This window comes from Lissotriton helveticus, chromosome 9 (assembly GCF_964261635.1).
Source record: "Lissotriton helveticus chromosome 9, aLisHel1.1, whole genome shotgun sequence".
Lineage (NCBI taxonomy): Eukaryota > Metazoa > Chordata > Amphibia > Caudata > Salamandridae > Lissotriton > Lissotriton helveticus.
In genome coordinates, this window is record NC_136070.1 from 136,840,087 (window position 1) to 136,862,613 (window position 22,527).

Below are 22,527 nucleotides of genomic sequence, written 5' to 3' on the forward strand. Positions count from 1 at the left end.
TCCAAGACAGAGGTGCTCATCTTTGGGTCAAATACCAGTCTGTGGGGTCCTAGCTGGTGGCCCACTGGCATGGGACCACCACCTTGCCCGGCCTCGAAGGTGAAGAATCTTGGTGTCATTATTGACAATCAACTCTCCTTCAAACCCCAAGTCAAGGCTCTGAGCTCCTCCATACATTGGACCTTGAAAATTATTAGGAAGATCCTCCCCTTCCTACCAGAGGGAAGCAGAAAGACGGTGGTGACTGCTCTTGTACTTTCACGCATTGATTACTGCAATAGTCTCCTCATTGAGGCACAACAGGGGGTGCTCAATAAACTCCAGGTCCTACAAAATGCGGCTGCCCGCCTTATTGGGGGACTGCCCAAATTTTCCTCGGTTACCAAGGAGCTCGAGAAGCTGCATTGGCTGCCGGTGCGGAAGCGGATTCTGTTCAAGGCCCTCTGTATAGTCTTCAAGGCTTTACATGGTCTTGGTCCCCAGTTTCTTCAGGACCGCTTTCAATGGTACAGGCCAGGGAGACAACTTAGGTCGGCCAGCCTAGGGCTGGTTAAAACGACCTGGATCAGGAAGATGCGTTGGGGCGGAAGGAGTTTCTTTAGAGGAGCAGAGGTGGCATGGAATTCCCTCCCTCTTTCCCTTAAACAGAACGAGAATCTGCTGGCATTCAGAAGGGATCTAAAAACATGGCTCTTTTCCCTCTAGGTCCTGTAAACTTTCCCCTATGGATTATCACTTCAGCGCCAGGACACCAACTGGTAACAGCGCGCTTTATAAGTGTTATAATAAATAAATAAATAAATAAATTTCATCAAATGGCTTGTATTCCTCAAAGTCAGCATTGGCTGGATACTGTATGAGTCTTGGGATCCTCCCTGGCAGTAGACCATAGGTCCGTGAGTGACCTTGTCAGCACTTCATATGTCAGGAATTGGCCCTCAGGCAACCCATATTGTTCCAGTAATTCTTCCAATGGGATCAGAGTTTGTAGTTGGAACCAGTCTCCTACTGCAGACAGTCCTACATCCGTCCATGCCATCTAGCTGTGGCACTCTATAGCATGTAATCGGGTCACCATGAGGGAACCCCACCAATGCTGGGGCATATTGTGGGTGTCTACTTGTCAGTTGCATACAGCGCTCCCAGCAACCAGGGCCATTGACAATAATACCCCCGGTCTCGGAAGCTCCACCTTTCGGGCCAAGAATTTTACCAGTTATGCCTCTTGCTTAGTAAATCTGCCCGTCTGCCCCATTTCTTCCTGCCTAGTACCCGCCAACCAATGCGTTACCCATTGTAGCTGAGTTGCTAAGTAATAAAGTTCCAATGCAGGGACCCCCAGGCCTCCAGCTTCAGGAGGATGATGAAGAGTCCCTAATGACAGCCGGTGTCTGCCGCCAAACCACACCAGCTCCCTAAGCATATTATCCAATTGTTGGAACCAAGCTCCAGGGTTCTTAATCAGGAGATTGGCTCAAAAAATATAATAGACGCGGTAACATCACCATCTTAGTTAGGGGAATCTGCACCATAATGGTACATATTAGGGATCTCCAGAAGGAAATACATGGCTCAAGAGATTGGAAGATACCTCCCAGATTCCCTTCCCTTAGGTCATCCTGAGAAAGAAACACCTGGATTCCCAAATAGCGAAACGTCTTCAGGCCCAGCTTAACCCTTATGTCATGGGATCTGGACACTGACCACCGGCCATCACAGGGAACAGAGAGGGCTTGTACACTTGGAGGCCAGAGTACTGCGTACATTTTCCAACAAAGCCATTGCATGCTGCGCCCCTGTTGAGTCATTGTCGAGATAAAGTAGAAGAACAGCGGCATTCAGTGAAATTAAATGCTCTCTACCATCCACCATCACCCTGTAGCCTGGCTCTTCCCATCTGAGCAGTTCTGCCAAAGGTTCCATAGCCAAGGCAAACTAAGGAGGCAACAGCAGGAATCCCTACCTTGTGCCTCTATAGATATCATACCTTGCAGAGATACTGTGTCCTGTCTTAACTCTCGCAGTGGGAGCTGAATACAACAGTCAAACCCATTTCACACACTGTTCCCCCAAATGCATCTGGAGCATTGTCTCCATTGTCTCATAAAGATAATCCGGACCGAGTTGAAAGCCTTCTCTAGGTCAATTGACATAATGACACTGCAAAGGCGCGTCAACACTCCTGGGTGGTATAGTACATGATACAACCTACGAAAGTTAAGGGATGTACTCCTTGCGGGTATGAATCTATTTTGGTCACTATACACTAATTTCTTCATATATGGCAGTAGCCGGTGCACCACGACCTTACTAAGAACCTCGATGTTCAACATTGACAGGGGGTGAAATGCAGTGACTGGGGCGCGCTGCTTCTTAGTCTTTGGGAGAGGGATCACTATGGCCATTCTGGTTGCATCTGACAGAAAGCTTTTGCCACACAGCTCTGTCAGTCAGTCAATTTATCTTTATTCGTTTTTTTTATAAACCATACAAAGAGGTGAACAGTAAAATACATTCCATACAAAATTTATCATAAAATACATGATACAGATGTCCAACAACAATTTAAAATTTATAAGAAACAGTTTTAAAAAGAAAAATATGCTTAACTTTTATAATCAATCTTGACAGGCGGCTTTTGCCCCTGAGGCAGCTACCAGAAATTTAGCAACGCAGTAAGTAATGTGAGGGTTAGGTAATAGCTGTAAATAGAGTAAAGCCGGCCTCACCTGTGTGAAGCCGGCCTCCTTGAGGATTGGTATCAAGAATTTCTTCCTAGGCTCTATATATAAACCACAAAACATGACAAAATGCATTGTGTCCTGCACTGAGAATTGGTCACAACTGCAGGGCGAGGCTAATTCTGGTTTCTGCCAATTTTGAAAAGAGCCTAAATGATAATGCAACAAATTAAATCTAAATTTTGTTAAAAGATACCTGTGAAAAGGACGTGTGACATAGCCAAGATAGGGTTCAAGTGAGGGTGTAGTAAGCAGCAAACAATGATCCCTTACTGCCGGCTTTGCTAATTCACGTTCTTCACGGCACATCTCCATCCTTCCTAAAAAAGACTTTTTAACCAAATCAAGATCTTGAATCCTAATGGACTCCGGAGAAGTAAAGAGCTCCGGGCGACCTATGTCAGCAAAAGCTTTTGCAAGATAGGCCAGCCAAGGAATTTTGTTAGATCTATCAAGGGACAGGACATCAGTCAGGATCTTATGGTTTAATGGGAGTTCTTCATTCATCCATAATTTTAGCCATAGAATCAGAGGGGCCATGCGCAATTTATCCGAGAGGAACTGAAGGCCGACTTCTTTGTGTATAGAGTACGTAGGAGTGGACTGAGGTACAGAGAGCAGGGCTCTAATGAATCCATTCTCTGCTCTCTGTATTGACTCCACGTCTGCGTACCCCCACAATGCTGAACCATATAGAGCAATAGCCACGGATTTACTATTGTAGATTTTTATTATGGCTTCCATAGGCCTAGCTCCTAGCCTTGCAGCAAAACTCAGGATTGCTAAGGATGATCGAGTGACGGCCAACCTCTTCGCTCTAACCTGTGGTCCCCAAGTCCCTTTCTGGTCAAACAAGATGCCTAAGTAGGGAAATGTAGATACCCTGGTGACCAAGTCCCCCCTACAAGTGAATGTTTTGGTTTTCTTCCTGCGACACTCAGATCCCACCACCATAGTGTGTGACTTGGCTACGTTTATTTTAAGGTCTAGTTGATCCATAAACGTGCCAAAAGCATTTAGTAGGCGCTGGAGACCAATTCCCGTGCGCGCGATCAGCACTGCGTCATCCGCGTATAGGAGTGCCGGGATCTTGGCAACTCCTGCACGCGGGACATCGGCTTCCTGCCCCTCCAGATGTGCCCCCAGGCCATTAATATAGATGGTAAACAGTAAGGGGGCCAAAATACAGCCCTGCCTCACACCCCTTAAGGATCTGAAGAGAGCGGTACACCTGCCCTCATTGGTCACTCGTACACTCGAGAAAAGTTCTTGGTGCAGGGAGGACATAAAGGTGACCAAAGCTTCATCTATGCCGATCTCCAACAAGATGGACCACAACTTGGTCCTATTGACCAAGTCAAAAGCCGAGGAGAGGTCCATAAATGCAAGATACAGTGACCCCTCCTTGGCTATAGTGTATTTAGAGATTAACAGATGTAAATTAATACACTGTTCGATGGTGCCCTTTTTTTCCCTAAAACCATATTGGATTTCGGACAATCCACCACAGCCCTCGACATTCACCCTTAACCTAGATAGGAGGACTCTGCCTAAGATTTTTACAGATGAAGCTAAGAGGGATATAGGCCTGTAACAGCCTGGGTTATCTCGTTGGCCTTTTTTAAAAATGGGAACAATGGTGGAAATGTTCCATGATGCAGGTACAAGATTTTCATTCACTGCATTAAACACATTTGTCAGAACTTCAGCCCACAATTTTGGGGAATGCATAAAAAAGTCAGCGGGCACGCCATCAGGGCCAGGTGCCTTGTGCTTAGTGGTGGACATGATGGCTTTCTCCACCTCGTCTCGACTAAAAATAATAGAGCAAGTGGCTGATCTTATCGGCAGAGCGTCTGTGATTACATCAGCAGTGTCCCCATAAACATTTTTAAAGTGGGATAACCATTTTTCATCAGGGATAACGCAATCCATAATATCATTGTCGTCATCCGAGAAAAAAGGCTGTTTGATAATCTCCCAGAACTTTTTACTATTCTTCAGGACTGCCGCCGAAAGGAGATCTTCCCAAGCTTCATATTTGATGATGTCCTTCCGTTTCTTTAATGCTAATTTATAAATTTTCCTGAGTCTAGTAATCTCATCATTTGCCCTTGGGATATTTTTTAAAGCTATCATTAATAGTCTGTGTGCTTTTGAACAGGCTGAATCGAACCAGCGCTTGTTGCCTGGAGTTACATTTTTGGTCTTTACCAAGAGATCCTGTGACACCTGCACACATATGGCCTCGAAGGCCTCTACAATTTCTTGGCCCTGTGCGCAAGGATTTATACAGACCTCAACCTTACCCTTAATCTTTGGGAAATTTTCGGCATTAAATTTTTCTGGGACCACCTTAGCCCATTTCAGACATCTTCCTTGTCTGGTTGTCCTTAATGGATGGGAAGTGACTTCCAGAGGGGATGGTCCAAAATTGCCTCCCCAAGCCGCTTCTAACTCCACGGGGTTATGATCACTGAAATGTGATTGTGTGGTACAATAAGTATTGACCCGTATAAGAGTACTTAGGGATACAAATATATAGTCAATAATGGTACCATGCGGGATGCCAGTAAAGGTTGGCTGTCTGATGCCACCATCTGGTTCATACAGGTCAAAATTGGCAAGAAAATTCTCTAATTCCTCTCCCTCAATAGAATGTTCAAAGTGGGGTTCCTCGGGCCCATCGTCCCCATCAGGGCTACTTCTCCTGCAATTTAGGTTGCACGGATGGATGTTAAAATCACCTAATAAAATATAATCTGTATCAAGCGTTTTGTTCTGACTGACCATGTTTAAAATCCTATCCAAATCCAAAATGTTACGGCCTCTGTGCTCACTATTACCTGAGTTATAAAAATTGATAAAAATAGTCCTGCTGGTGCTTTTGATCACTCTTTCGACCAACAGGATATTGGGAGAATCAGTATCAATTTGCCTCCAACTACCCTTTAAGTCTAATGAAAACAAAAGTAAAAGGCCTCCCTTGGCCCTCCCCATACGGCTATGGACAGCAGCTTTAGTAAAACTGATAAACCCATCCCAGCACAGACTATCTGAAGTGTCCCACGTTTCTTGGAGAGCTATAATGTGATGGCCTAGGACAAAGCTTGACCAGGATTTATCCTCACGTTTGCCATTTAACCCCGCAATATTCCAACTCACTAGCCTACAGAAGTCTCTAGGAATCTCAGCTACTGGGCCTGGGGCTGGCGCCGCATCCAATTGTTGAGCTGTGTCATCTATACCCTGATTTGTAACCTTTGTATGTCAATCGCAGTCGTTTAAACCTGACAAGACCCCATATCTATTTCCCATTGCCAGTCCCCAATCAGAAGGAGTGGGCGCCTGACCCCATCCATTTGCTGCCGGATTCCACATAGGCTGGGGGGTATTGGGTCGTATTAACAGATGATCGTTCCCTTGCCTAGGCATAAACCCAATGCCCTGGTGTCTGTTCACATAACCTGGGGTGTGTGGACCCCACCTATTTAAATTGGGCCAAAGTGGCCCTGGTGTTCTGGCCATTGGCCCATACAGAAAGTTGGTTTGCCCTAACCCACGGCTACTCAGGGGGCGAGAGTGGGTGTTATTAAATCTGGGCCTATTTTCCCCACCCCAATGAGCAATTCTATCGTTCCTTCTAGGCCTGGAAATATTAGAGGAGGTCACCATCTGAGTCTCGGTGTAGAAGAATTTCAGGGTAAGGGGGATTATAGATCCAGTTCTGCGTTGCGGTGGGAGGATGTTTGCAAGAATGTTAGGGAGTACTTCAGCGCTAGCAAAATTTAATATAACGCAATCCCCATTAAATTTCTTGATCTTGCTCCCAATCCATGAAACCCTCCTTGCCATAACAATATCACCGGCTAGCTGATCTGCCCCCTGGTCTGCCATACGCATATTGCCAGTAAGCCAATGTAGGGCTTTATCCTTAAGGCCTTGGGCGGATTCCCTTTGCTCCTGAGATAAAACGGGCACATTCGCCAGAACCAGGACTAGTGGGGAGGCTTCCAAAATGAATTGTTGTGAATCATCCCCTAAGTGCAAAGGGACAGGTGCCATGGGTTGAGACATAGGTTGAGACATAGGAGCCTCACTTATTTCATCATTGGTAGGCACAGATGGTAGCGGTTGGCCATCCAAGATGGGCTGTTGTTGTAAATCTATAGTGCCTGAAGCGGCACCCGGGTCTTCCTCTATGGCTACTAAGGGTTTACAAATTTCATTAACAAAGTTCTCTAAATCATCCGCCAACTTACTTTGCAACCCTCCCATCTTTTTTATTTCAGACGTTAGTCTATCGATCTTCCCAATAAGAGGTTTGATGATGGTTTTGATTTTTATATCTATCATATCTGCAAATCTATTAAATAGATCATCATCAATAATTTGTCTACGCTCGTCAACGTCATCACACGCCACATCTATCCCTTTGTGAACAGGGGGTAAGTTAACCTTCTTCTTTCCTGCCTGTTTTCCCCCCCTTTTGGCTTGGGCTTTTCTACAATTTCTCACGGGGCGTGAAACAGGGGAAGAAGAGGAGGGAATCTCCACGACATTATTTTGCTGCTGCTCTGGTTCAGGTGCAATATTTAATGACTGATCAGCAAGCAAATCAGAGTTTCCATCATCAACTTCCAGATTGATTAAATCAACATCAGAAATAGCAGTGGTAGGGTCAGGCAATGGGGTATCAGAGATATGTGTGCTTCGGTCAGGGCTCAATGGGGGCAAAATTGGCGATTGACTTAAGCCCAAGGATTCCCTTCTGTCATTATTAATTTTTTTAACCACATGTACAAGAAAGGAGTCAAGGGTTTTAAGTGCAGCAGGGGTAACTGAGGCCGTTTTTTTAGACATTATTGTCAGGTCAAAGATCTCAAAATGCACAAGTAAATGTAAAAATGATAAAATCCAAGTATTTCAAAATTTAGGCAACAGTGTTCAAGGGCACAGAAAAAAGCCTTAAAATGTATGTCTTTTCATAAATCGAAGAACCTTGCCTGTATCGTGGGATCGGATGCAGGATATAAAATGTTAGGGAGTGGGCCCAGCCCGGCCTCCTACGGCCCCGGACGGCCACAGACGGTCCCGCCCTTGTCCCGGGCTTCTCCCGGCGCCCTCCCGCGCGCTCCCGCGCCGCGGGAGTGGTAGTTCCTTTTTAGGGGTTGCACCGAGGGGGCGTGGCCGGCAGGGAGAGGAGCCCAGCTGGAGACGGGCGCGCGGAGACTCCTGGACAATGGAGTCCTCCGCTCTACCCTCGCAGCCCTGCCGGTGTCGGTGTTAGTAAGAAATGCCCCAAGATGCACACAGCCTCAATCCACGAAGCGGGACCCGCGAAGCGGGTCCGGCGAGGCGTGGAGGCTGAAGGAAGGCTAAATCCAGGATATGTAAAATTCAATGCGCGGAGCGCGGCGTCTAGGCAAACAATCCGCTGGTCAAGCCTAAGCGAGCTCGTTAAGTCCTGCTGTGTTGGGGGCGCGGCCGGCAGGGAGAGGAGCCCAGCTGGAGACGGGCGCGCGGAGACTCCTGGACAATGGAGTCCTCCGCTCTACCCTCGCAGCCCTGCCGGTGTCGGTGTTAGTAAGAAATGCCCCAAGATGCACACAGCCTCAATCCACGAAGCGGGACCCGCGAAGCGGGTCCGGCGAGGCGTGGAGGCTGAAGGAAGGCTAAATCCAGGAGATGTAAAAGTCAATGCGCGGAGCGCGGCGTCTAGGCAAGCAATCAGCTGGTCAAGCCTAAGCGAGCTCGTTAAGTCCTGCTGTGTTGGGGGCGCGGCCGGCAGGGAGAGGAGCCCAGCTGGAGACGGGCGCGCGGAGACTCCTGGACAATGGAGTCCTCCGCTCTACCCTCGCAGCCCTGCCGGTGTCGGTGTTAGTAAGAAATGCCCCAAGATGCACACAGCCTCAATCCACGAAGCGGGACCCGCGAAGCGGGTCCGGCGAGGCGTGGAGGCTGAAGGAAGGCTAAATCCAGGAGATGTAAAATTCAATGCGCGGAGCGCGGCGTCTAGGCAAGCAATCCGCTGGTCAAGCCTAAGCGAGCTCGTTAAGTCCTGCTGTGTTGGGGGCGCGGCCGGCAGGGAGAGGAGCCCAGCTGGAGACGGGCGCGCGGAGACTCCTGGACAATGGAGTCCTCCGCTCTACCCTCGCAGCCCTGCCGGTGTCGGTGTTAGTAAGAAATGCCCCAAGATGCACACAGCCTCAATCCACGAAGCGGGACCCGCGAAGCGGGTCCGGCGAGGCGTGGAGGCTGAAGGAAGGCTAAATCCAGGAGATGTAAAATTCAATGCGCGGAGCGCGGCGTCTAGGCAAGCAATCCGCTGGTCAAGCCTAAGCGAGCTCGTTAAGTCCTGCTGTGTTGGGGGCGCGGCCGGCAGGGAGAGGAGCCCAGCTGGAGACGGGCGCGCGGAGACTCCTGGACAATGGAGTCCTCCGCTCTACCCTCGCAGCCCTGCCGGTGTCGGTGTTAGTAAGAAATGCCCCAAGATGCACACAGCCTCAATCCACGAAGCGGGACCCGCGAAGCGGGTCCGGCGAGGCGTGGAGGCTGAAGGAAGGCTAAATCCAGGAGATGTAAAAGTCAATGCGCGGAGCGCGGCGTCTAGGCAAGCAATCCGCTGGTCAAGCCTAAGCGAGCTCGTTAAGTCCTGCTGTGTTGGGGGCGCGGCCGGCAGGGAGAGGAGCCCAGCTGGAGACGGGCGCGCGGAGACTCCTGGACAATGGAGTCCTCCGCTCTACCCTCGCAGCCCTGCCGGTGTCGGTGTTAGTAAGAAATGCCCCAAGATGCACACAGCCTCAATCCACGAAGCGGGACCCGCGAAGCGGGTCCGGCGAGGCGTGGAGGCTGAAGGAAGGCTAAATCCAGGAGATGTAAAATTCAATGCGCGGAGCGCGGCGTCTAGGCAAGCAATCCCAAGCTCTGCATATATGGTTTCTAGCTGGGGGCAAGAGAACCGCCAAAGGCTGCATAAAATTGTGCAGGAAGGCCATCAGACCCCAGCGTCTTTCCATTAGCCTTCTCCTTAATGGCAGCCCTAATTTCCTGGGCTGACGCTGGGCCGCCCAGTTCTACCCTGGCTACCTGGTCCAGTCCCCACAGGGGCACTCTATCTAAGAAGGCACTTAAGCCATCTACGTCCATTGCTTCTGGTCTTCCATAGAGGGACTCATAGTATTCCCTGAAAGCCGCATTGATCTCACCAGGGGCATAAAGTGGCGTATTATTACAGGAATGCACCTGGGCAATAGGCGACCCCTGGATTCTGGACATATAAGACAGGCGAGCAGGTCTGCCCTCTTCGTCATGTGCCCTCTCCATGTATGCTTTGTAGTTGAGATAACACTGGTGCTCCAGTGTGGCATTACACAGATCCATGTTCTTAAGGAGCCTGGATTGTGTATGTTCATCAGCCCCCAGAAACGAATTCATGTAACTTAACATCCAGATCTAGTAGTGTATTGTTAAGCTCTTTCCTCACGCCCTAAGTCTGACCCACACAGTGTCCTCTCACTACTACTTTAAATGCTTCCTATTCTACCGCTGTGGACGAGGCAGACCCCGGATTGCGTTAAAAATAATCTGTGATAATGTTCGCTAATGTATCCCCGAAGCATGCATCTTCTAGCCATTGGGGATTAGGTCTACCTGAGGAATCTCTGGATGGTCCCTGATGGCCCCTGATAGGCCTAAACTTCAGGAGAAGCGGACTGTAATCGGACACTGCACAACCCAGGTACTCAGTGTGCGACACCCATTGGCCAAACCGTGTTGAGCAAAGAAACCTATCCAATCGAGTGTGCAGATGGTGTATATGAGAGTAATAGGAGTATTCCCGATCTGTTCCATGCTGTACCATCCAAACATCTGCCTTGTCCCAACACTCCAGCCAATCTATGAAACCTTCTGTGCCCCTTGTAAGCGGGTGGAGGTGGAGCGATCTTTTACAACATCCGTCAGACAATTAAAGTCTCCCCCCAAAAAGAGGTTGTTAGTAGCAACTGAGGCCAGCTGGGTGGATAATGTTTGCTGAAAAATTAACTGTTCTTGGTTTAGAGCATAAATGCTTCCCAAAGTAATGTCCTGGCCCAGTAATCTACCTTGCACTAAGACATAGCGCCCATCCTTGTCTTTCACAATTTGCATATGTTCAAAGGCTGTACCCACCCTAACCCATAAAAGTGTCCCCCTAGTGCACGCTCAATATGTGGTCGCAAAGATATGACCTCGCCACCTCCGTCGTCATTGCTCCACCTCACATCCAGTAAGGTATGTTTCTTGTAACATGGCTACCTGGATTCCCTACCTCATCAGATATCTATGGATGTTACTCCGTTTAGACGTAGACCCCATCCCCCTAATAACGTTTTGGTGTTGATTACCCACCTGAACTGTGAGGATAGACACAAGAGATACTATTTTGTTTTGATGAATGTAATTCTGTTTGCATTTGTACTTTATAAGTGTTTGCGGGTGGTTGCCGTGGTGAAAACCCAGTATAATGGGCTTCAGTTGGTTATGATAACAAACCAATGATAAAGGCTATATGCCTGATTGTTTATGATAAAAATTAGGATAAATACAGTTGGTGTGATATATTGATTGTGAAATGTATATGTTAAATCCAATTGGCATTTAAGGTTGGAATGTTTTTGTCTGAATTAAAGCCTACAGGTAGTTTTTGTTACACGGAACCTCATAGATTACTTTAGTAGGAAAGGTGTTGGTGTTGGTTGCTCGGTCTGACAAACCACAAGTATAGAAGATTTGCACTGTGAGAATCTTTGTTGAACCCTATTAGAGAGATAGTATTTTGCTGTGCCAACTGTAATTTTGTAAGCATTTGCAATTTTATGACTGTATGCCTAATAATTGCCTTGTGGAAAAGCTTACGCTCATAAGAGTAGGCCTGAGTTGGTTATGGTGATAAGCCAATCTTAATAGCAATAGTCTTGCTTGGTGTACAGGGAAATTTTATACTCAATGCCATGATTCGGCCTATTTGTTGTAAAAAGTTATTGCAAAGGCAGAAAACAAGACGTTTTTATTGTGAAAAGCACATAGTAAAGCGAATAGGCCTCTAAGAGTATATTATGTTACATACTACGAAAGGTATCTGGTTTAATGTAATCTCACATATTGCCATAGTAGGCAAGGGTGTGACTGTTGATCACCCACACTGACAGACAGTGGGGCTATTTCACTGTGATGAGTCTTGTTAGGGCCCATCGGGAAGGATTACATTGTAGATTGTTTTCCCAACTGCCATTTTGTACATATTTGTAGTTTTATAATTGTATGCCTTATGGTTGCCAGCTTAAGCTCAATTCAGTCTGCTGTTGTATATAGTGCCAAGCAATTGGCAATGGCAAGAGACCTTATTGGTTCACTGGGAAAAGCTATGTCAGATTTCATAGGAGTGATAAACTTTATAATGATATGCTGGGTCTGGTGGCTAAATGGACTAATGCATCCATTGCAGGGCCCTGTGTTCGACTTCATGGTCACAGGTACAAATCCTGGCGGGTCCACTCAGCCTTTCATCCATCTAAGTTCGATAAAATGAGTACCATTGAGTTGGGTACCAATGAACATTTGTTATTCACCGCCAACAGACCTCTGGGTGAACGTGCGCTTTACAAATACACATGTTATGTTATAATGAAAAGTTACAGCAAAGCAGATAGGCCTTAAATAATTGTTGTCCATTGTGTTAAAGCTAGTCTTTTAGGGGGTGTATTCTCATTGCACTCTGCTAAAGCCAGGAATTTTGTTATATGGAGTTTCGCCTAGTACTATATTATGCCAGGGGTTTGGTGTTGGTGATCCTCCTGAACAAACCACGAATAGATGAACTGCACTATTGTAGTCCTTATTTGGCTCTATTAGTAGGGATTTTATATTGATTTTCCAACTGTGTTTTGTACATATTTGTACATTTTATTATGGTATACCTGATGGTTGCTTTGGGAAAGGCTTATAAATTAACTCTATTATGTCTGAGCTGGGGATGTATGACGGTACAACGCGTGGTATTACCACGCGTACCGTTACAACGTGTCTTTTACAAAGCAAGTCATTCCCACGACTTGCACTGTAGGGGTGTGGACTTAGGAATAGTTAAATATACTATTCCAACACCAGCTTACGTACAGTAGGGAAGGTGTTGGAATAGTAAATCTACTATTCCTTATCCTTGAGCGCCCTCCAGTGCAAGTCGTGGTTACGACTTGCGTTGTAAAAGACGCTTTGTAACGTTACTGCGGGGTAACATCCGCGTTGTAAAGGATGTTCCCCCTGAGCTGGTTGAGGTGAAAAGTCAGCCATTGTAAATAGTAGAAAGTTATGATGAAGGCAGTAGGCCTGCCATCTTGACTGTGAAAAACATATGTTAAAGTCAATAGGACTTAAAGGTAGATTGATATTTCTTTGTATTAACACCTACAGATAGGTATTTTGTTGCATGAAATGTCACAGATTACCTTTGCATGGAATGATTTTGGTGTTAGTTGCTGCCTTTGACATATTTTAGCCGGAGACAATTTGCACTGTAATAAATGTTGTTAGCTGCCTAGTTCATCTGCAGTACAATGAATCCCACATGGCCTCTTGCTCCAAACCATTATGGAATGTGGTGTCCATAGTGTAACAATGTTTTTCAAAGATGGCCAACAAGCTGGTTCTAAATGTGGCAACCACGCTAGAACTTTAACACAACAATAGACTATTTACAAAACCTTTGGAAGATGGACACCTGTTGTTCTGCTTAGTTTTGTTTTTATAAGCATATGCCCGCTTTGTTTAAATGGCAACAAGTTTTCATTTTTCTCCGTGTATTCTTTTAATTTAACTTACATATTATTTTGAGTTTGTGTGTGTTTTATTGCAGTTGCGTCAGAGGATGAATGTAAGAATGAGTTAGTGAATTGATGGAGGGATACATGAGTGAAAAAATGAGTGATAGATTGTATTATGGTGACCTATTGAGTGCCTAAATCCACCAGTGACACAAAAGACACTTTCCTTCATGAGGGAGATCTATTGGCATTGCCAATGCTTGTTGCGTTGCTGTAGTAGATTAGAAGGTAGCCTGTTATTTCCGGTATTCTTCTAACCCTTTACGTCATTTCCAGATGCCTCCTTTTTAGAGCATCAGCCTTTATAGTGTTATGATATTGGCATTTGCATCATCCTTCGTTTGTCGTCTGTCACTTGGTCCTGTCTTGGGTTACCTTCTACATAGTTCTGAATTCTGCATTCCACATTGGTGTTTTATTCAGCTTTTGATGATATTTTTCATGTATTGTGTTCTTTCCTTCTTTGTTTGATGGCAGTGTAGCGCTGTTGTTGTATGTCAGAGAGTTGTAGCCTGAGAATTAAATTGTGTGTTTGTGATAAATGCATGCAAGGTTTGCTTTCTGTGTTTTTTTAGATGTCACCATTGTGCTTACTGAGGTTGATCTATCTGTGCTTAAGTTAAGTTGAAGATAGGTAGATGTGGGATGCAATGCCATTGCATTGTATTGTTTTGTTCTGTATGGATGATGTCTCACAAAGGCTAGTGACGTAAGAAGCCATCAGATAGCACTGTTAGTTCTGTGCAAAATGTTGTATCTGATTTGTTTACCTTGATGTTAGTGAACAAATTAGTATGTTAATTTATTTTTTATTTGACACAACGTGGTAGCTAGTGGTGAAGTGAAAGCAGTGGAAGCCATCCATATATTAGCTCTGTGTGGGGGATTTAGGTGAAAAACACTGTCTAATTAGATAGGGTGTATTTGGATTAGCAGCATTTCTTGGTAGCAGAAGTACTGTTGGGGACCCACGACAGCTGACTATATACCAATGCAGGTGGAGAGAGATTTAAGTTTGATCTATGGTAGGTGTTCTATCTCTCATGTTCATTTTAGATGTTTGTGTGTCATGCATCTTGGTGGAATGTGTTGTTGGGTACACCATGAGAGTTAACTATATGGCATACCTGTGCTCTTTTTGATAAGCCAGAGGGTTTTTGTCTAATGTGTTATGTTGGATGCTTGTGTGTTTGCATGTGGCATTTCTTGGTGGTATGTGTTATTGGAAGCCATGTAGCTGACTATGAGGTATATCTTTGTTGTGTGTGAAAGGTATTCTAGCTAATGTGTTGTGCTAGGTGTTTCACTGTGGACACTTATTGTTGGCAAGTGTTATTTTGAACTATGTGATAGCCAACAAATGTCCGTACAGTACTAAATGTATGCAATATGTTCTACATGTTTTTTTTATGAAAACAGTACAAAACTTTACTTTGCATAGCTGAGAAAGCCATCAATTAGTTATGAAGAGCATTGAATGAAAACCAATAAAAGGGGCCATCCTGTATAGAGGAAAAATCAATTCTCTTTGCCTAGTTGTGGTAGATTGGTTGTAAATAATCCAAGAGTCTTCGTGTCTTAATTTGAGTAGATTTATTAAGAGTATTTCACCCACAAAAAGAGCGCCTCTTCAGCCCGGAGCTCGATAAGCAACTGAAGCAGCTCATCGGACTCCAGCCTCAAAAGGACTCCAGTTCTTACATTCAAAGCATTACATTCTATGTTACATAGTAAACCTTCCACATTACATATAAAACATTCTCAATAGAATTACATCACCACTACATCCCCTTCCCCTTTTTCATAAAACCAACAAATTAAATGTAATCAATATGTAATGAATTCATTCTACCTCACAGGTGCTCACCTAAATCTACCACTACGACTGCAAGAAGGAATGGATGGATTGCTAACAGATTCCAAATTTTCATTGTTGCGGATTTGAATGTTATTCTTGTCCTCAGACTGCAACCAATGTGTCCATCCACAGTTTTCTGAACTTATTTTGTTTTTCACTTTACTAACTAACATGGCCTGATCTTCAGATATTTTTACCAATTGTCTTAAATTCCACCAACCTTTCTCACCCAAAAACACAGCACCTTTGCTAATTTTGACAACTTGAACTAGACTTGAGAAAATTACCTTTTGAAACCCTAAAAGGTTTTTTAATCATCACCCAGTCACCAATTGAAATTTCCACATTCTTCAAATGATTTCTTTTGACAAATGTTTTTTTATCTGTTCTTGTTTCTATTTTACCGTGTTTGATAACTTTTCCTTGTCATACCCCTTTTCTATGACATTTGGATTCTTCTTGTCTAACCAAGAGGGAAATAAAGTAGAATGGACCTTTCTACCTCTGAATAATTCAAAAGGTGTGACCTCAGTGGTACAATGTGGAGAAATATTATAGTTCCAATTTTTTTCTTCCAGAAACTTTCCCACATCAAGACCAGAAGCAGTAACTGTTTGAATTCATTCTTTCATAATTTTGTTACCGCGTTCCACTAACCCATTAGAAGAAGGAGAGTAAAGTGCTACTTTGAGATGTTTAATGTCTTGCAAATCTAAAAACATACGCATTTTCTCTGACACAAAATGTGTTCCATTATCTGTTAATAGCACAAGAGGGGCCCCTTCTAATACAAATACTCTTTTTAAGAATGAAATGGTATTATCTGAATTTGGAGAATCTACAAACTTATAGTATATCCATTTAGAATAGTAGCCCATTGCCAAAATAAGGTATCTCATTCCTTCAGGTAAAACATTTTAGGGACCAGAGAAATCCAACCCCACGTTTTCCCATGCCAAACTAGGAAACTGAGTAGGATGTAAAGGAGAATCCGAAGTTTTCCAATGTTTGTCTGAAACTAACACTCCTCACAGTTATTCACAACTGATCTGACCTGAGCGTCTAAACCTGGCCACCAATAATGTAATTTAATTCTCATACAAGTTTTTGTAACGCCCAAATGACCTTTATGAGCCATGTTTACAATGATGTTCCTTAGGTCACTTGGAGGAACACATTTATCACCTCCATTCTATGTAACATAATAAACCTTCCACATTACATATAAAACATTCTCAATAGAATTACATCACCACTACACTAGTCCTACATCTCTAACAATCACCAGCCATAGACATTCTAGATTGTTATTTTGTTTGATGATGTCAGCTTGGGTTTTGATATCTACTGTGACATCATTCACCGTATGGTCCCTTCAATACATTACCAGACTATTCTCACAAGGAATGGGATGATGTAGATGTGTTAACCAATATATTTAATTATTGTTTTACAAGAGAACATGTTACTATTCTACATTTTAAATTTACAAGGGCCCTCAGGACAAAATTAATTATGTAATCGGAAGGGGTCACATCAGAATACTTCAGTGATACAAAATATGGGGGATGTAGTTGAGAATGGAAGAATTAAACACTGGAATATTTTGAATGTCCAGCAACTCCTCCTGTTATACCATATTAGTATCTGCACCATTATACTTTAATTTGTTCAGCTGTGTAGCAAAGGAGCTATGGGTCCTAATGCCAGGAAAACCTACCCCATCCCCTGTTTTCATAGTAAAAATGCTTATATTTGAGGTGCAGTGGGCCCTCACAAACTTCAGCCCTGGAGTCACAGCACCTGATGATCTTTACTAGCTATGCATCTGAATGTCTGGCAGATTATGTGTTCCAGTGAGGTCAACTCAGAAACAATGTATAGGATGCCTGAGCAAATTAGACTTCTTTAAATTCTAAGCCAGAAGTGGAAATGCTGGTCCTACTCAAATTTTGGCCTGCTAGTTATAGTTTTATATGTAAGAACATGTCTGTAAGGTCAAATAAATACCATCTATAGGATCTCCGGGAGTTGCACCAGCCCTGGCAATTCCAAATCTATAATTGCTGAGACTGGCTGTTGCCTATGGTTGCAGACTTAAGATAGTTTTGTTGTTCAGGTGAGGTCATGATAGATCTGACTTAAAAGGAATAGAGACATGGTTAGTATGACAGATCTAGCGGTGAGAATTCATTTGGTTAGAGACACTTCCATTGAGTTGTCTAAGATTTTTTTGGTTAATGCTAATATTACACTACATAGGATAGGAAGCCCCAAGTTAGCTACGGCATTGCATTGAATAAATGAGTTATGATGTTACCTACCATATTATTTGATGAAGGGCGGCCAGTAGTCTTTTTCTGCTCCAATACGATTAGGCAGCTGCCTAGCTTGTGTTTAGTGGTGGAGCAGGGCGCTTGGATCTGTGAACAGAATCACAGTTTGCCAAGGACCTGTTGTAGGTTGCTGTAGTTTTTCAGACAGCGAACAGTGTCACCACACAAGTACAGGATGATGCTTCCTGGAGGGAAGTGAGAGGACGGAGGAAAATCGCAAACGGGTTCCAGGAGAGACAACAGAGAGGGCCACATGTGTGCTGCAGGAAAGTGGGATTTAAGGAGCTTGCAAGGAGCTTGCAAGAAGCGTGTTAGAAAAGAGAAGATGGAAAGCAGCCATACTTACTTGGTCTTGAGTTGCAAAATTATATTTTTCCTTTAGGTATTTGTTTATGCAAATCCAAATACAGCTAGTGGGCCTAAATATTTTAATTCATTCTTGAGTCTTATTGGAGCAATGAAAAATGTCCTAGCTATCGAAAAGGAAAGTTTCAATTCTATTAAGGACTCAGAGGCGAAGATTATGCTGTTCTTTCTCCACTTTATTAATTCCAGCAGCCATCAGTAGTTAATAACATAACCAAAAACTACATTTCCCATGATGCTATGGGAAATGGAAAGAGAAAAAGTCCAACAATAACGTTCAATCCTGAAGCAGGATATCCAGTGACTTCTCCCAACAAAGCTCTACCCTCCTCTTTCTTCCTGCGAGAACATCCAGCAAGTCTTCAGATTATTCTTGTTTACTGGCGTCCATACCCAAGTCAAAAAAGGATATGTTGTAAGTCCGGAGTAGGGGAACAACATGTTCATCCTTAGACAACAGTGATTTTTTTTTAATCCACAGCAAAACCAAGATAACAATCATATTAACCAATGACAATCAGAGAACTGAAAATATTTCACTCACCCCACATACGTAGGTGTTCTGGGAGGTACTTTGAATGATCGGGTGGGTTAATCTTTGCCTCTGTGTCCTTAATAGAATTGAAACTTTCCTTTACGATATCTATGACATTTTTCATTCCATGTCAGGACCTGAGGCTTCGGATTAGGCTAGTTTAAAGCTTGTCCACCACCAAAGATGCCAGTGATAGTACTGGCTTGAAATAGAATCTTTTGAAGCGGGAGTCTGAGGACCAGTCTGCAGCGTTAAGGATATCATTCAGCCGCATTGCCCCACGGACAGATTGAGCTCCGAATTGAGAGGTGCGAACCCATCTCGTATTCGTAGGAGATGAAACTGCCCCGTGTGGTTTAGTGAGAGCTATAAACAGATGTTTGACGCCCTGTTGGCTTATGTCTACTGACGCCACTTCTTAGGCTTTGAGCATCCTGAACACACATAATTTAGAAACATCAGGAAAGGCGGGATAGGACACAGACTTCAAATTACATTTGGTTCTTCTAGATATATGAAATGTAACTCCTTCCAAAGTGAACAATCTGCCTGTGAGATCCAAGGCCCTCACATCGGAAACCCTGCAGCAGGATATCAAGTATAGAAGAGTTGCCAGTTTTGCTGACATCTGTTTTCTGGATTGGTATTTATTGAAATGGCCATGAACTAAACAAATGTAAGACTTTGTTAACATTCCATAGGACGGAGTATAGGGGTTCCGGAGGTACGGATAGCCTTGATACCTCTCAGTAGCTTGCACTCTAGCTGATGTTTCCCTAATGGATGACCATCTACTGGGACATGGCCCGCTGATATTGCAGATCGGAATGTGTTGATTGACCTGTAGGCCAGGCCTTCCTTTGCCAGAGAGGCTAAGAAGTTAAGGACATAAACAACATCGGCCCCCATCGGATCCACCTGTTGTCGAAGACACCAACTCCCCTTCTAGACCAGGCGGAGCGGTAGCTCTTGTTAGTGCTCTCTGCCCAAGACTTTGTGAGTAACGAGGCAGCGTCTGCCGAAAGGCCTGGCACTTTCCAGCAATGCCTGTAACCCGCCAGGCCATCAGGTGAAGACTGCCCTTGAGAATGAGGAGAAGGGGATTCCCTTGAGGATCTCAGAGGTGATTCTGAAATTGGGGTAGACAGATTGGAAAATCCCCCAAAAAGTTCCATCAGAACTGGAAACCTGGCTTGTGACCTCCAGATTGGGGTGATCACCACTAGATCCACTTGCTGTCTCCTCACTTGGGATGACACCCTCATTATCATCACGAAGGGGGGAAAACGTAACCCTGCCCAGCACTCCGGTCCTGAAGGAATGCATCCACCGCCATCGCTTCGGGCCGGGCGCCAACTGTAATACCTCTCCAGGTGGGCATCCAGCCAGGAGGCAAAAAGAGATATCGAGAAGGGGCCCCAGCGAGATTGGAGTTCTTGGAATACTTTGGGGTGAAGTTTCCAAAGACTGGAGTCCTTCCAATGGCGGGAGTACCAGTCCGCAACCTGTTTGGACGTTCCGGGAAGGTGTTCCGCTGATAGTGATATCTGGTTGGACAAACAGTATTCAAAGAGATCTTGTGCCAGATCCGATAGGGCTTTGGATCATGTTCCCCCTAGATGATTGATGTATTGGATCGCTGCCACATTGTCCACCTTGAGTAGGACACAACATTGGGAGTTGTCCCTGGTCCAACAGTTCACCGCGAAGGACCCTGCCATTAATTCCAGTTGGCGAAGAGATATTGTGGATTATCTTGGCCAATTTGCGAGAAGGAAGACTCATAGTTGCGTTGACTACCATGAAGCCCAGGAATTGCATTTTCTGAGAGGGGTTGAGATCTGACTTGGATTTGTTGACCACAAGCCCCAGGGATTCTAACAGGTTTATTGTTTGGTGCAGCAGGGTGACCAAGCGTCGAGGACACTGGTTCATTATGAGGATATCGTCCAGATAGATTATCAGTCTGACCCTCTCCGATCTGAGGCGCTCCACCACCGGTTTCATCACCTTGGTGAAACACCACGGAGCAGAGGATAGACCGAATGGGAGGGAGGAGAATTCGAATATCTGAGAGTTCCACTGGAACTGAAGAAAACATCTGTGAGGGGGAAAGATTGGGATCGTAAGGCACGCGACCTTGAGATCCAACCGGACCATTCAGTCCAGACCCTGGAGAAGGTCCCTGAGGAGATGGATACCTTCCATTTTGAAGTGGTGATAGGTGAGCTACCCATTGAACTTTTTTAGGTTGATCACTTGGCGATAGCCCCCATCCCGCTTCTCCACCAGGAAGATGTTGGTGAGGAAATCCCGTGGGTGGAGGGTTGAGGTTACACTGGCCCTTTTTTACAAGAGATCTGAAACCTCCCTGTCTATTAATTCCATCTGTTCCCTCAGGAAGGAGAGGGGTCTTGGGCAAACCAGTTGAGTAGGGTTCTCTAAAAACTCTATCTGGAAGCATTGTACTGTCCGTAAGACCCAGGTGTCCGAGGTTAAAAAGGCCCAATTGTGAGTAAACAATTGCAGTCTGCCCCCGAATTTTTATATCCCCGACCTTTGAACTCTTACCTTGTTGATTTTTGTAGGATCCGTTTCCTCTTCCTCTACCGCGCTTGCAGCGTGGGTACTATCTGGTAGGGTAGAAGTTCCCAAACTTATTGGGGTCCTGCCACTGTCCTCTATGTAATTCTGCAGCCTTGTAGGAGGCTTGATTGTAGGGACGGTCGGTCAAGCGCCCCCTGCCATGACCGGTGGCGCAAAAATACGCAGGGTGAAGATGCTTTTTATAGACGTTTGGGCCTTGTCAAGGGAGTTGAACGTATTAACAAATTTACCCAATTCATTCACAAAGGGATCTCCAAAGAGATTGCCCTCCGCCACCGGTCCGGCCTCCGAGGTGACCAGTTTCCCTAATGTAGGATCTTTTTTGATCAGCAACGATATGCGACGTTCCATAGAAATTGCTGCATTCGCATTCCCTAGAAAAATGACTGCTGTCTGCGCCCAGCTAAAGAGGGTCTCTTGGAAGATAAGCGTGCCTGAGGAGTTGGCGTCCTCTGCCCTATCTAATATCTTTGCCAGGGGGGCTGTAGTGTGAAGGAGTTTATCCTGGCAATTTATCCTGGCACGCCCTTCATGAACGATCACTGCCCTTCTTAGGTTCATGGATAAATTTGGCCAGGAACGTGGCCATCTTAGGGTCCACTTCCGTTGTGAGCGTGACTTTTCCCTCCAGGGCCCATCTCGGGTATTCCGCTTGTAGGCAGCTTCTAACCTCCTTGCCGAGAGGTTTACGAAGTTTGGCAGCCATATATGCTGCTACCTTAGGGGCCAGAACCCATTCCGGTGACCTTAGGAATAAGAGGTTATCAGGGTTCATCATATCGCTCCCTGCATCAGGTCTGTAGTCTGATCCACCTTTGCTGGGTGCCATGGCCTGCCCGAGTCACCATCTCCATCTGAGGTCTGGGGGGACTCGTCCAGATCCGCTGTAGGTAAAGTATCGGGGTATCCTGAGGGCCCCGTCAGATCCTCTGAGGGTTGAGTGGGGGTTGAGGGGGGCTGGGTATCCATAAAAGCTTTCTTTAAACGTGCGAAAGCTTCTTCAACGCGCTTCCTTTTGGACTCTAAGGCGGTGGTGGAGGGCTGCCTTGGAGGTAGGGGGTTCTGAGCCCCAGACAGGTCTTCCCTTGGTTCGAGGGGTTTTAGGCACTGGACCTGAAACTAATTTGTTTTCCTCTCCAAGGGCGCTACCACTTTTGAGACTGCCTTGAGAATGGAGGTTTCTATAACATGGCAGAAGTGGTCATCAATGGGCAGGTATTTA

The 22,527-nt window shown here is 45.2% G+C and overlaps 1 protein-coding gene across 2 annotated transcripts in view; it reads left to right on the top strand.

The window, feature by feature from the left end:
- Positions 1-22,527, top strand: part of SPTBN5 (spectrin beta, non-erythrocytic 5) — a 2,054,098-nt gene that overhangs the window by 166,300 nt on the left and 1,865,271 nt on the right. The gene's annotated exons all lie outside the window — the stretch shown is intronic.